The sequence below is a fragment of the Salvia miltiorrhiza genome, chromosome 5 (assembly GCF_028751815.1).
Source record: "Salvia miltiorrhiza cultivar Shanhuang (shh) chromosome 5, IMPLAD_Smil_shh, whole genome shotgun sequence".
Taxonomy (NCBI): domain Eukaryota; kingdom Viridiplantae; phylum Streptophyta; class Magnoliopsida; order Lamiales; family Lamiaceae; genus Salvia; species Salvia miltiorrhiza.
Window position 1 is genome coordinate 42,096,421 of NC_080391.1, and position 15,889 is coordinate 42,112,309.

A 15,889-nucleotide genomic window follows, 5' to 3' on the forward strand; every position below is an offset into this window, starting at 1 on the left:
ATATTCTCAAGTACCTGAAAAGGACTCGAGATTATAGGTTAGTTTACCAATCAGACAGTCTAACTCCTTTGGGTTATACCGATTCGGATTTCCAGGCTGACCGGGATGAGAAGAGATCTACCTCTGGTTATGTGTTTACCTTGGTAGGTGGAGCCGTATCGTGGCGGAGTGCAAAGCAGAAGTGCATTGCAGACTCCACCATGGAAGCCGAGTATGTAGCTGCTTCGGAAGCTGCTAAAGAGGCTGTATGGTTTCGGAACTACCTCTTAGATCTAGGAGTGGTCCCTAATTTGCCTAAGAGTATCATAATTTATTGTGATAACTCGGGTGCAGTGGCAAATTCTAAGGAACCCAGGAGCCACAAGGCGTCAAAACACATAGAGAGAAAGTACCACATCATACGAGAAATCGTAAACAGAGGAGATGTGCTAGTAGAAAAGATTGATACATTGGAGAACCTAGCTGATCCTTTCACGAAAAGCTTACCGCAAAAGTGATGTGAGCAGGGCCGGACAACTTATCGATTACAAGTCAGGTTATTGAGTTAATAAAAAAAGGGGGTCAACTACACAACAAATAAAGGAGTTCATTAGTGTTGGAGTTAGTTGCTCAAATTAAAGCCCAAGTCCAAGACCAATCTACATTGGGCCAAATGGTGAATATTATTCAAGTTGATGGGCTTGTTCCTACTTGAAGTGATGGCTTATTACACATTTGATTTTTGAAGCCCAATTGAAGATAAAATAAGAGGATTTTCGTCCAAAATAGTGCAGCCAAGTGGAAAAGTCATTTGTGGTTACATTTTAGTGTGTATTTATTTGAATTATGAGTCTTAAGTATTGACATTAGTGTTGGGCTCCCAAAAGTCATTTTTGAGCCTATAAATAGTCTTGTAAATCACTTGTTTTAGATACCATTGATATAAACGAAAATTAGCATTCTTGCTTAGTGAGTTGAATTCTCTTTGTTGAGTTTTTCACTTGTTTTAGAACTTATCAAGACACTTGAGCAAGGTCTTGTGGCGTTCATCCATACCGAGGTTCTTGGCTGTTTATATAGCCAACGGGTCGAGGTTTCTACGCTCTTAGGGGTTGATCAAACTAGATTCTCGATCTAGGGAGTCCGCTGCCTACTCACATACGTCGGGTTCTTGGGTCATTATATCCAACGGGTCCTTCGTTTTATTTTCTTCATCCTTTCATATATCTCTTATATTCATCCTCATTGTCCTACAAAAATACTTGCCAAAAAAAAAAATCTGCAAAGTTCCAATATTTTTTTTTGGTTTCCTTTATTGTTACTTCTTGTACGTAAAAAAAAAGAGAAAAAAAATAGAAAAATATATATATATAGAAATACTATGGAAGCTGATTGTTTGGAGAGATTGGATCGGTGGAGTCATGCAAATCATCGTCATCAAATGGAGCGTCAACGGCGTGCAAATCTTCATCACATGAAAACCAAGCTCATGTTGAAGGAGTTCATGGCAGCCAATGAAGAGCTGGGAAGGCTATTGGAATCTTCACAAAAGCAAATTTGTTCTCAAGTGCCGACCATCCAAAGTTCTACTTCTGAACCGCAATTGGAGCCTCAACCTAATGAGGAGAAAAAGATTTTTTCCACCAACCAACATGAAGGAGGCGTGGCTGCGCTTGTGACCAAGATGCAATGGAGAGCAAAGTTATTGTTGAGGGAAGTCGTGCGGGTTTGGTTCGTGATTCATTAGTAGTACCAGTGGGATTGCCTTCGTTTATGAACCAATCATCTTTCCAAAAGTCGTGGTTTAATAATCATGACAGTATCGAGGTGTACCCTGAAGCAACGAAGGTTTCTCAAATTTGTGATATTTTGGATTTGAAGACAAATCATCCTCAAGATGAGGGGAATGATAACCCCCGAGGTACGTGGTTTGTTTCAATTTTGCAGGTCGATCACTTGGGTATGGAACTATGTGCAACTATCAAAGTCAAGGATGAAAATCACGTATTCAAACCGGGAAGGTTGGATCGGGTATTCCTACACACTGATCTTTCTTTTGGAAATAAGATTCGGGACGAATCTTCTTGAAGAAGAAGGGAATGATGTGAGCAGGGCCGGACAACTTATCGATTACAAGTCAGGTTATTGAGTTAATAAAAAAAGGGGGTCAACTACACAACAAATAAAGAAGTTCATTAGTGTTGGAGTTAGTTGCTCAAATTAAAGCCCAAGTCCAAGACCAATCTACATTGGGCCAAATGGTGAATATTATTCAAGTTGATGGGCTTGTTCCTACTTGAAGTGATGGCTTATTACACATTTGATTTTTGAAGCCCAATTGAAGATAAAATAAGAGGATTTTCGTCCAAAATAGTGCAGCCAAGTGGAAAAGTCATTTGTGGTTACATTTTAGTGTGTATTTATTTGAATTATGAGTCTTAAGTATTGACATTAGTGTTGGGCTCCCAAAAGTCATTTTTGAGCCTATAAATAGTCTTGTAAATCACTTGTTTTAGATACCATTGATATAAACGAAAATTAGCATTCTTGCTTAGTGAGTTGAATTCTCTTTGTTGAGTTTTTCACTTGTTTTAGAACTTATCAAGACACTTGAGCAAGGTCTTGTGGCGTTCATCCATACCGAGGTTCTTGGCTGATTATATAGCCAACGGGTCGAGGTTTCTACGCTCTTAGGGTTGATCAAACTAGATTCTCGATCTAGGGAGTCCGCTGCCTACTCACATACGTCGGGTTCTTGGGTCATTATATCCAACGGGTCCTTCGTGCACTTCTATCCATATCAAAAAGACCTATGAGAAGCATGCTCGAGGGATGGGATTGCGGTTGATGCCACCCACTTAGAGAAAAAACTTTCAGTATAAGTGGGAGAGATGAAGTGAAGTTCTGTAATAGCTAGTATTTAGACACATTGTATACTAAAAGTTTTGCTTTAGTATAAGTGGGAGATTGTTGGATTTGTATACTGAAAGCAAGAACTTTATGCTTGTATACAATGATTCCTGTTATTCACTATTTTTATCTCCTATCTGATTGTGTTCATGATTGCATATGTATGTTCTTTATCTCGGTATAAGTAGATTATACAGTGTGTTGTAGATCACAGAAGACCATATAATTGGAATAACCTTAAGAGATATAATATGATCACAGCCGAAATAACTCTAGGACAAGTTATTGGTTTAGGCTGCAGTATAGATGGAAGTAGTTTGTCTTGGCTACTTGTCTATACTGGTACGTCATTACGTATTGATAGGACCACAGTTTGAGATGTATTCTTCTATCTGACTTAAGTGAAGAATCAAGATCTTGGTGACTTATAAATCTTAATACTAATAAGTATTCAGATATATATGTTAACTCGTATATCACTTTGACTTACTATGGGTGAAAGTTATATACTAACTCGAGTACTCTGTATCTTGGGTGATAGCGGTTAATATATGATATTTGATTATCTGTATTAGTACCCGTATCCGGTATAGGATAATGACATCCCCTTAAGGAGCTCAATAAGGTTTATTACGCTAAACCCTGCAGGTTGATTAAGTTCAGGCGTAATAATAAAGATTGAGTGGTACTGCTTGAGGAATTATTAAGAGATTAATTAATTTAAGCTGTCAGAGCTCTAATTAATTAATGGATGTCGGATATTTTAAATACGGAGATTTAATAAGTCTAAATACAAGCCCCGACTCATCACCGGCAATAAAGGGGTAAGTCAGTATCGGTTCTCTAGTGGAATGAACTGATATTTATAAATTAATTATGGTCTGGGCTGACCATGGATAAATTAATTTATTTGAGGCCCATCTTTATTCCTTGTATCTGGTCCCTGGGCTGGCCCAATGTCTCCAAGCCCTAGAAGACAGTAAAATCGGCCCTCTCACCAAAAGTGGCGCCTCCTCCTTCTTTGTGTATTATTAAATACAGCTGTCAGCTCTCAGAAAAATATACTGATAAAAATTAGGGTTTTGAGAGCAGAGGGAGGCGCAGGAACGTGATTGGCTTTCTGTCTTGGGAGTTCTCATAGTTCGTTGTCCATCCAACGTTGGGAATTGAGCGGGATACAGTCGAGAAGATCAGAGCTGGAGTCTGAATCATTCGACGCGATCATCAACCATCTGTGCATCCGATTCTCAAGTAAGTTTTCCTAACACCTGTGTGCAGCTGTTAAATTCATAGGAGCATGTTAGGATTAATCGTTGTATGATGAATTAATAATAATCCAAGAAACGATCATCGGGCAATCGAGTATTAATTCAATTTAATATTCCTTCACTCTGAAATCCACGCTGCCGGCGAGGGTGACTCGGCGTCCTCATCTTCCTTGCCATTATGCCTTTCGTCCGACCTCTCTTCGCACGTTTCTCCTCCCGATTCCAAAAATTTCAGAAAACACACGGTCACAGGTTGAGCCCTAGCACTCTATTCTGTTCGATTCTGGCCGTCCCTGACTCCGGAGAAGCCGACATCTGGTAGCCTCTGAAATCCGGTGAGGTGTGCCTGACCCGTTGGCTCTGCTCTCACCAAATCAGAAACTTCGCTCACAAACCGGAGAACCCGCTCTCCCTGTTCTCTCCAAGATCTCCACCGCCTCAGTGCCGTCAGAGAAAGGTTCCTCCGCCCCTATGGATAGGCAGCCAGCCTCCGTCCTATTCCGAGTCTCTCATTCGTAAAGGTTCGATTTTAACTCAAGGTGTTCTAAACGAAAATGCATCAGTTTGATTTCTAGTGTTATTCCAGTTTGGTGCAATCTGTATCTCAAACTATCTTGGTTCAAATTTGATTATGCTAGAGATTAAAATTAGGCACGTGGTTGAAGGAATATTAAATTGAATTAATACTCGATTGCCCGATGATCGTTTCTTGGATTATTATTAATTCATCATACAACGATTAAATCCTCACATGCTCCTATGAATTTAACAGCTGCACATAGGTGTTAGGAAAACTTACTTGAGAATCGGATGCACAAACTGTTGATGATCGCGTCGAAAGAATCTAACTCCAGCTCTGATCTTCTCGACTGTATCCCGCTCAATTCCCAACGTTGGATGGACAACGAGCTATGGAAATTCCCAAGACAGAATGGCCACACACGTTTCCTGCGCCTCCCTCTGCTCTCAAAACCCTAATTTTTATCAGTGTATTTTCCTGAGAGCTGACAGCTGTATTTAATAATACAGAAAAGAGGAGGAGGCGCCAATCTCTATGTGAGGGCCGAAAATCTGTCTTCTTGGGCTAGGAGACATTGGGCCAGCCCAGGGACCAGATACAAGGAATAAAGATGGGCCTTAAATAAATTAATTTATCTATGGTCAGCCCAGACCATAATTAATTTATAAATATCAGTTCATTCCACTAGAGAACCGATACTGACTTACCCCTTTATTGCCGGTGATGAGTCGGGGCTTGTATTTAGACTTATTAAATCTCCGTATTTAAAATATCCAACATCCATTAATTAATTAGAGCTCTGACAGCTTAAATTAATTAATCTCTTAATAATTCCTTAAGCAGTACCACTCAAACTTTATTATTACGCCTGAACTTAATCAACCTGCAGGGTTTAGCGTAATAAACCTTATTAAGCTCCTTAAGGGGATGTCATTATCCTATACCGGATACGGGTACTAATACAGATAATCAAATATCATATATTAACCGCTATGACCCAAGATACAGAGTACTCGAGTTAGTATATAACTTTCACCCATAGTAAGTCAAAGTGATATACGAATTAATATATATATCTGAATACTTATTAGTATTAAGATTTATAAGTCACCGAGATCTTGATTCTTCACTTAAGTCAGATAGAAGAATACATCTCAAACTGTGGTCCTATCAATACGTAATGACGTACCAGTATAGACAAGTAGCCAAGACAAACTACTTCCATCTATACTGCAGCCTAAACCAATAACTTGACCTAGAGTTATTTCGGCTGTGATCATATTATATCTCTTAAGGTTATTCCAATTATATGGTCTTCTGTGATCTACAACACACCATATAATCTACTTATATAGAGATAAAGAACATACATATGCAATCATGAACACAATCAGATAGAAGATTAGATAGTGAACTTAGGAAACATTGTATACAAGCATAAAACGTTCTTGCTTTCAGTATACAAATCCAACAATCTCCCACTTATACTAAAGCAAACTTTTAGTATACAATGCGTCTATTTACCAATCACCTAACACTTCTCCCACTTATACTTAAAGTTTCCTAAGTGGATGGCATCAATCTGGCATCAATCGCATTCCCATCTTTCAATGACCATTTGCGATAAGCCTTTTGTGAAAGATCAGTAGGTTTCTCCAATATGTGAGAATTTATTCTTTGAGCACAAAAACCTCGATTTACGAATAATCGTATAACTTGGTACTTACTCTCCATGTGTTTAACCCCTTGTGGTTCTTGGATTCCTTAGAGTTCGCAACTGCACTTGAGGTATCACGAAGGTGATGCTCCCACGCAAACTAGGAATTACCCTTAGATCCTGGAGGTAGTGGTCAAACCAAAAGGTTTTACCTCCCAAGAAAAAACACATAGCTCGAGGTAATTATTCTTTGTTCCAGTCAGCCTGGAAATCCAAAATCATATAATCCAAAAAGGAACTAAACTGTCTAACTGGTAAACTATCCTTATTCTCTAGTCAGGGACTTGAGAATATAATTTACCACAATTCAGTGTCCTTAACTAGGACTATACTGATATCTTACAATCATGCTAACTGCATAGCAAATATAAGATCTCGTACATAGCAATCCATACATGAAGCTATCTACTGCGGAAACGTAGAATACTGCCTTCATTTCCTCAACCTTAATAGGCATCTTAAGACATAGTCTTTAGATAAAGGAACGCCATATCTAAAAGTTAGCAATCCTTTCTTGGCGGTATTCATACTACAACGAGTATTCTCAGTATCAATGTAAGACACTCGAGATAAGCCCAACATCCTTTTCTAGTGATCCCTTATTACTTTGATCACAAAGATGTATACTGTACCTCCTTAGTCTTTCATATGAGACTGTTCGGATAACCATTACTTTATGTCTTAACAATAGCTCCATATTGTCGCCAATTAGGAGGATATTGTTTACATAAAATGCAAGATAAACCACATCACCGATGACACGAGAGCGATTGACACGAGATGTTTCTCTCCCTCCCTCACGTAACCTCGATGGTTTAAGTGAGCTGCTATGGGTAAAATGATCCGAATGTTCTGAGCATGGCACTGGCGAAAATATCATCATAACCTATACCCTTACACTGGGCATAACCTTTCGCCACCAGTCTAGCTTCGAAAGCTACGACCTTGCTCATTCGGGCCTGTCATTATCTTGTATACTCACTTACAACCTAAGGCTTTACTGCCTCCTGGTAGCAAGATTTTCTAGTATACACCCATATTCTTAATGGATTGCTCCATTGAGGCGTGCTAAGAATCTACATTCTCGTCTTCCACTAATTCCAAGTAGATATTTGGGTCGATTCTCTTATATTCACTACCAGGGACTGAATCCAAAGATCTTTCCAAGAACATAAATCGATCAGGTTGTCCACAACCCTCCCACTACAATGGATATGTGGTGGCACATGTGTGTCAACAGTGCGTGCAGTGTCTTGTGGTACAAAACTCTTGCACACTTGGCTTGGGTAATGGAATCGCCTGTCTAATGTCTTCAATTTCTTGACTTGGATTAGTTATTACTCCCATAGTCCACCTCTAAGAATCGTGTGTCATTGCTAATAACCACCTTCTGATTCTTTAGGACTAATTGCAAAGATACATAACTCATCATCGAACATTGACCTATTTCTTCTCTCCACCACACCATTTTATATAGGGATTACACGGTGTAGTAAACTGGGTTGGAATCCCAAACACTGACAATGAATCAGAAAAGATCACTCCTAACACATTATTGGCCCTTTATCCCCTTTGCCATGAATGACCTGGTCTCTATCTTTTCCTCTATACAGGATTCGCAGGTTCCAAATAGTACAACCTGGATTGAATCCAATGTACTTATTTAGACACGAGCCTTTGGATCCTGTTAAGATAGATGTGACCTAATCTAGGGTATCAATATATGTGTAAGATCCTCATGAGAGATCAGCCTTAACTTTTCTCTTTCTTTTGTTCGATGATGTAAATGCAATATAAAGGTATTTTGTAGACAAGTTATAGTATGAAGAGAGATGTTCAAAAATACCAGAATAGACTACTTTGTCATTTCTTATGATAGAAATACTACTATCAAAATTGACATGTGATCCATCTATTCACAAATTTTGAAACATGATAAGGAACTCTCAAAAAACTAAACTATGTCTTTAGAACTTAAAGACAAGTCTGCAATTGCAACAACTGCGACTCTAGTCACGTTACCTACGAAGACAATCATCTCATCACTTCTCAGCTTCCTTGTCAGCCTAAAAGCCATACAAGGTGCAACAATCATTATCAGTTTCTCTCGTTATCCACTACTCACAACTGAGTAGAAAACGAGCTGACATGTCTCAGTTACTATAGCAAGTGAAGTACCTTAACCCTTTGCCTTGAGTATTGAAAGAAAGAAATCTCCAATACTCAATCTTATCACACCACTACTCCCACTATTTCCCTTGTCTTTCTTGCCCCTTGGATCCTTCTTCTTCCCGTCATTCGACGAAGAAGATAGCTCTCCTTTGGCAATAACAAGTGCTTGCACATCTCTTTCCCACAACTTCCTTAGCCGTAACTAGAGCATTCAACAACTCAAAAAGAGTATTATCTTTCTTGCTCATAACAGCGTTGAGGCGGAAGTTCTTAATTAAAAGACTTGGGAAGAGAGTTCAGGATAATATCGACTTTTTGCCTCACCGTCGATACTCCCACTGAGCAAGTCAAGTCCGTCAAAATTTGCATGACATACTCGTGCACTGAGCTGTGCTCACTCATAAAAATAACAAGATTACTCTCATCAAATTTAAATGAGCAGCTCAGTCCGACTCTCCCGAAGACTTTCTTGAGATTCAGCATGATGCTAATAGTATCGTCCATGCCCTGATGTTGGAGCTACAAGGTTAGTGACATTATACTCATAATATAGCATATAGCCACATTATTCGTCTCATGCCACCTTTTATGTAATTCATTTTTCTCATCAGTTAACTCATTGTTCGGACCATAAGAACGTGGAGTAGTAAGCAACACAAAAAAAATGTGTTAGTTTGTGATAAAGATAGAAATCCAAAAACTGCGTTTCCATTTTATATATGTGGACCGGTTAAAAGACTTTGTGCAAGAATAAATAAACAATAAGAGACATAGACATATCTGAAAGTAACGAACATAAAGCACATAATTCGTAACAATAATATTGTAACCTTTTGATAAAACAATATTAATGAAACCTCCAACCGCTCAAAGAATCCCATGTGCAAGCCACGTGGGGTGGACGTTTACACACGAACCCCTCAACCAGACTATTCACCTAGTCATTTAATTTCCATGTCAACTTAACCTTTTGACAAAAGAAATTAATAGTTGGCACCTTAACTAGACCATATCATCATCAAGAAGGGACTCCTTTGTACATTGTACTTGATATGATATCTAAGCAATGACCATATTTTAACCTTAAAAATTAAATTCTCGAAATGAGCATACTCACTCGGACCATGCCGCTTTCAATTTAATTTCCTTGGTTATCTTATTTAATACCATTCTCCAAAGTACTTGTGAAAATTACACAAGTAAGCCACGTGGGGTGGACGTTTACTGCATAACTCCCACTACTTTAATGGTTTAAATATTTTTATAGAAACCTCATCTGACAAACTTATGAGAAACAAATATGAAGTAAGCCACGTGGGGTGGACGTTTACTCACATTGCTAATCACTTTGTCTAGAGACCGCATGTGGAGGTCTACATAATTTTAAGAATAAAAATTAATTAGAAATAACCACAATTTAACTTTGAAATTAAATTCTCGAATTTTGACATACTCACTCGGACCATGCCGCATTCAATTTAATTTCTTAGTTATCTTATTTAAATCCATCATCTAAAGTACTCGTGAAAAAATTATACGAGTAAGCCACGTGGGGTGGACGTTTACTGCATAACTCCCACTACTTTAATGGATTTAAATATTTTTATAGAAATCTCATCTGACAAACTTATGAAAGAACAAACATGAAGTAAGCCACGTGGGGTGGACGTTTACTCACATTGTCAATCATTTTGTCTAGAGACCGCATGTGGAAAACTAAATAATTTTTAATCATCTATAAAATTATCAATACAGCTTAGTCCTTTTTTCTTTCAAAAGGTTTGATCATGCTCAACACATAATCCTAAACATGCTCATCTAGAACGCAACATGTAAAACATGCTCACAGAATTCCAAAAACATGCTTAAGAAAACGATAAACCTAGCATGCTTGTCTAAGCGCAGTTAATAAACACATATTAACAAGCAAAGACAAAAACAGCATGCATAGAGCATAAAGGATTAACACCACGACATGCAAAGAACAGAAAAAAAAGAATATTCTTCGCGGCCTATTCGTGGAATCCCATTTCTAATCTATTACAATAAAACAATAGAAAAGAAAAATAAAAATGGGCAAAAAACAGCCCAAAACAGCCACTAAAAGGCTGGAAAGCCTCTCCAGTCCAGCAATTGGGCCTAAAAGCCGCGGCCCAGCCGCTCGGGCCCGTTCAGCAACCCAAACTCGCAAGGAGAAGCCCAGGCCCGCAAGGAGCAGCCCAGACCCGCGAACTGTACCCGAATCCACGCCTCGGATCCGGGTCTTCACCCCTCTGACCCGCGCGACCTGCTAGGGTTTGGGGAATCAAGCGCCGCCTCCCTTGCACAGCCGCCGCACAGCGCCGCCCGGCGCTGCAACAACCTCGGCGTGCAGCAGCGACAGCAGCCGCCTTGCTCGGCCCCCGGCGCACAGCAACGTCAGCAGCAGCAGCGGGCTCCGGCGTGGACTGGACAGCAGCAGCGACAGCGGCAGTGCGTCGCCTGCCGGACACGCCGCACGCACAGCGCGCAGGCACTGCCCCAGGCGCGCGCTGCCCCCATCGCTCGCCTCCTCTTCGCCCTAACCCGCACCATCAGCAGCAGACTCCGGCAGTGCGTCGCCTGCCGGGCACGCGGCGCGCACAGCGCGCAGGCACTGCCCCAGGCGCGCGCTGCCCCCATCGCTCGCCTCCTCTTCGCCCTGACCCGCACCATCAGCAGCAGACTCCGGCGCTTCGGCGCGCAGACAACAGCTCGGCAGCAGCGGCCGCGCGACGCCCTCCGGGCACGCAGCGCGCGAAGCGCACACGCGCAGCCCTAGGCGCGCACCGCCCCCGCTCGCCCCAGCCCAGCCTCGCCTCGCCTCGCCTCGGTGACAGCAGCACGCAGCAGCGCGGCTGCCTGACCAGGCGCACACAGCGCACGGTGCCGAAGCGCCCGTGCGCGCGCGGCCCTCGGCGCCGGCTGCCCGTGCCGCACCGTGCCCGTGCCAACCTCTTTACACCTTCCTCGTCGTTGATTCGTCGTCATCCTCGTTTCGTTCCTCAGTTTTACAGGTTTACAACGGAAAAACAAATACAATTGAAATCCTAATCTAACCACGGATTTTCTCATGGTGAAAAACGATTACAACGTCAAACGACGTATTCCACGAATCAACAGACCACGAAGAACAACAGCAGTAAAAACAACGTACATTATTAATCGTACATAAATTAATAATAGAGCCAAGAAATTAATCCTGGGCTCTGATACCAATTGAAGGAATATTAAATTGAATTAATACTCGATTGCCCGATGATCGTTTCTTGGATTATTATTAATTCATCATACAACGATTAAATCCTAACATGCTCCTATGAATTTAACAGCTGCACATAGGTGTTAGGAAAACTTACTTGAGAATCGGATGCACAAACTGTTGATGATCGCGTCGAAAGAATTTGACTCCAGCTCTGATCTTCTCGACTGTATCCCGCTCAATTCCCAACGTTGGATGGACAACGAGCTATGGAAATTCCCAAGACAGAATGGCCACACACGTTTCCTGCGCCTCCCTCTGCTCTCAAAACCCTAATTTTTATCAGTGTATTTTCCTGAGAGCTGACAGCTGTATTTAATAATACAGAAAAGAGGAGGAGGCGCCAATCTCTATGTGAGGGCCGAAAATCTGTCTTCTTGGGCTAGGAGACATTGGGCCAGCCCAGGGATCAGATACAAGGAATAAAGATGGGCCTCAAATAAATTAATTTATCTATGGTCAGCTCAGACCATAATTAATTTATAAATATCAGTTCATTCCACTAGAGAACCGATACTGACTTACCCCTTTATTGTCGGTGATGAGTCGGGGCTTGTATTTAGACTTATTAAATCTCCGTATTTAAAATATCCAACATCCATTAATTAATTAGAGCTCTGACAGCTTAAATTAATTAATCTCTTAATAATTCCTTAAGCAGTACCGCTCAAACTTTATTATTACGCCTGAACTTAATCAACCTGCAGGGTTTAGCGTAATAAACCTTATTGAGCTCCTTAAGGGGATGTCATTATCCTATACCGGATACGGGTACTAATACAGATAATCAAATATCATATATTAACCGCTATCACCCAAGATACAGAGTACTCGAGTTAGTATATAACTTTCACCCATAGTAAGTCAAAGTGATATACGAATTAATATATATATCTGAATACTTATTAGTATTAAGATTTATAAGTCACCGAGATCTTGATTCTTCACTTAAGTCAGATAGAAGAATACATCTCAAACTGTGGTCCTATCAATACGTAATGACGTACCAGTATAGACAAGTAGCCAAGAGAAACTACTTCCATCTATACTGCAGCCTAAACCAATAACTTGTCCTAGAGTTATTTCGGCTGTGATCATATTATATCTCTTAAGGTTATTCCAATTATATGGTCTTCTGTGATCTACAACACACCATATAATCTACTTATATAGAGATAAAGAACATACATATGCAATCATGAACACAATCAGATAGGAGATTAGATAGTGAACTTAGGAAACATTGTATACATGCATAAAACGTTCTTGCTTTCAGTATACAAATCCAACAGTGGTTTCACTACTGTATCATAAAGTTTTCATGAAGAAGAAGATATATATACTTAAACTAATTTGTACGAGTGACTTTGCTAATTGTTGGTATATACTCAATTGGTTGGCTGTTGTGTTGGTATTGAAATCAATGTGAAGAAATGAAATAGAAACTGGTTGCTTTAACCTTTTGCAAGGAGAAACTATAGAGGAATGGAGAAGATTGAAGCCAAGCTTACCTCCTTTGAAGTCTTTCATACATATAAGCTCTCATCACTCTTTCATACATGTATATTTATTTCCATGTTTGTCCCAACAAATGAATAAATACTTATTAAGATTGTGAATTTTGAATCTTGGTGGTGTTTTACACGTGAGAAAAGCATCATTTATTGAGTAAAACAACTTATATGTAAGTTCAACATTTGTTGGAAGTCATAACTCATGTTACTAGCCACATTTTATAAATTATATGATTTCCTAAGGCATTAATTGTTTTATATGGCAGAAGAGCTGTCAATGAGAGATTCTATGATTAGAGTAAGTGACGGGTTTTATGATGCAAGAAAAAATTAGTACAAGTTATTGACATGATGAATATTGCTTGTGATATGTGAATTTTGTTTTTTGTGCAAGACCTTAAGGGATTCACTTGCTGAAGTAAATTCGAATATTGTTCTTAAGGTAATTTTTTTTGTTTTATCACTAAGTCAACCTCATAATGTGGAAGAAATTTTTAATTGCGACTCCCTGTGTGCGTCTAGCTGTGTGGAGACTTCTCTTGGTACGGTCATTCCTTTTTTTTGCATTATTGAATCATTGTGAAGTTTTAGTAATTTAGTTAATTTGACCGCAACTATTTGATGGGAAAGAGAGATCTTATATATGCATTTTAAAGGTATATCAGATGACATTTAATAAAGGTATACATAATTGAAATCACTGAGTTGATTAGTCATCTATTTTTTATAATGTTAGTAATTATATGATGCTACCAACATTGGACAAACAAAGCTACAGTGGTTATGGGAACGAGTGGTGCTGGAAAATCGTGAGTCTTATAGTTCCATCTCATATTCCTCTTCCTCTTGTCATTACTTAAGTTCATCTTAATTAATTATGTAAATTTTTGGTGTGATGGGGAGCAGAATAATTGTAGTTCTTTGGAATGATTTGGTGCTGGTGTTGCTTCACTTCTACGTGAGTACTTGCTCTGTTTCCTGTATTTGAATGCCATCGTAGCTTAAATACGTTTATTGCCATAAACTTACTGTAGAAAAAGCACGCATTTGTTAACGGGAGAGATCATTGGGAGAATGTCTAGTGATACGATCCACATTCAAGATGTCATGGGCAAAAAAGTAAGCTCTTAAGCTGCTACTTTTTATGTAAGCACGATAATCATTGTAAAAGCTTGGTAAAGATTCCTAAACATAAGTTGATCATCTCAGGTGGAACAATTCATTCAATTTTCTTCGACATTCTTAGAAGGCTTTATTATTGCTTTCTGTAGAGGATGGCTCCTAGCGATTGTGTTGTGTACGTGCATTATTCTTGCACTTGGTATAGCAGGTGCATTTTCGGCTGTACTCATGGGGAAGATGGCAACCCTTGGACATGATGTTATTATAGCTATCTTGCTTGGTGAAGCTCAACATTCAAACCTAGATCTAAACAAATCGGAAAAGGAGATCGGAATAACCTGTGTAGCGATATGAGAGAAAACTTGCGTTAAACTTGCAGACGAATTCCATAAAGTATTTTTGCGTGTCCATTATGATGGGTTACAAGGAGTATTTATAGAGCTATTCAAGAGTTCTCCTACAAATAGCGCTCGAGGATCACTTCAACCTTCACCGATTTAACGACATAAGCTGAAGCTCTGCAAAAATTGCTACTCAGCCTAAAGCTTAACCACCCCAAAGCTTGAATCGAAGAAGAGAATTCCAAAGCCAAAATCAGTCACTGCTGATTACATACATTCTCTTAGACCCTAGGCATATATCTGTTTACCCAGAGGCCAAAGGTCAAACTTGCTTCAAAGAACTTGTTCTTTGTAAGTATAGTTGGCACTCATTCAAACCTCCTCCCCATAAGAGTGTTTGAGTGGTTCGGAGTTCAGGAAGGTACTCTGAACTCTGAGTGAAAAGTCTGAGCACGAGGTGTGCTTAGCAGGGAAATCCTACGCGAGGTGTGTGGGTACTGAAGAAGGATTTTCTTCAGTTTACGGTTGTGTGCACCAGGCAAGCACACGGGTACGGTTTGCAGTGCACCAGTGAAGCACTTGCGGAGTGGATTGTTGGTCTGATCAACCAACCGTGGATGTAGGAAAGGGTTTTTCCGAACCACGTAAAAGTCTCTGTGTTATTTACAACTTTCAGTTTTATATTCTTACTTGTGCTATTTCAATTGATAAAACTGAATACTGAATAACAGCAAAGAGAAACCTTAATCCAACAACCTGCTCCACCGAGGCTATTACGAAACTAAGTTTAATTTCCGCTGCGTATGATATCAATCTGAGTGAACTATCCTCTGATAGTAAGGAATAGTGATATCATCTCTATCTTTGCAAACACGACTGAAGCCCTTACTTGGATCAGTTAAGTTCCAGTAACTTAACTGATAACTTATTACTGAAGAGCTTTCAGTATCAGTCGTCAACCCTGTTGGTCAAAACTAATTTCAGTAAAACAGGAGTCCTTGTTTGCGTGCAAAGTTTCATTTTGATCTCTGACTGAGATCCCTCTGATTGAGGTCAGTAGATTAAG

The 15,889-nt window shown here is 39.7% G+C and overlaps 1 long non-coding RNA gene across 1 annotated transcript; it reads left to right on the forward strand.

Moving 5' to 3' along the window:
* Positions 1 to 13,758: 13,758 nt before the first annotated feature.
* On the forward strand, positions 13,759 to 14,754 carry LOC131024619 (uncharacterized). The gene is made up of 3 exons (XR_009101953.1): positions 13,759 to 14,169; positions 14,267 to 14,318; positions 14,395 to 14,754. It is a non-coding gene; the product is annotated as an uncharacterized LOC131024619 (long non-coding RNA).
* Positions 14,755 to 15,889: the final 1,135 nt, after the last annotated feature.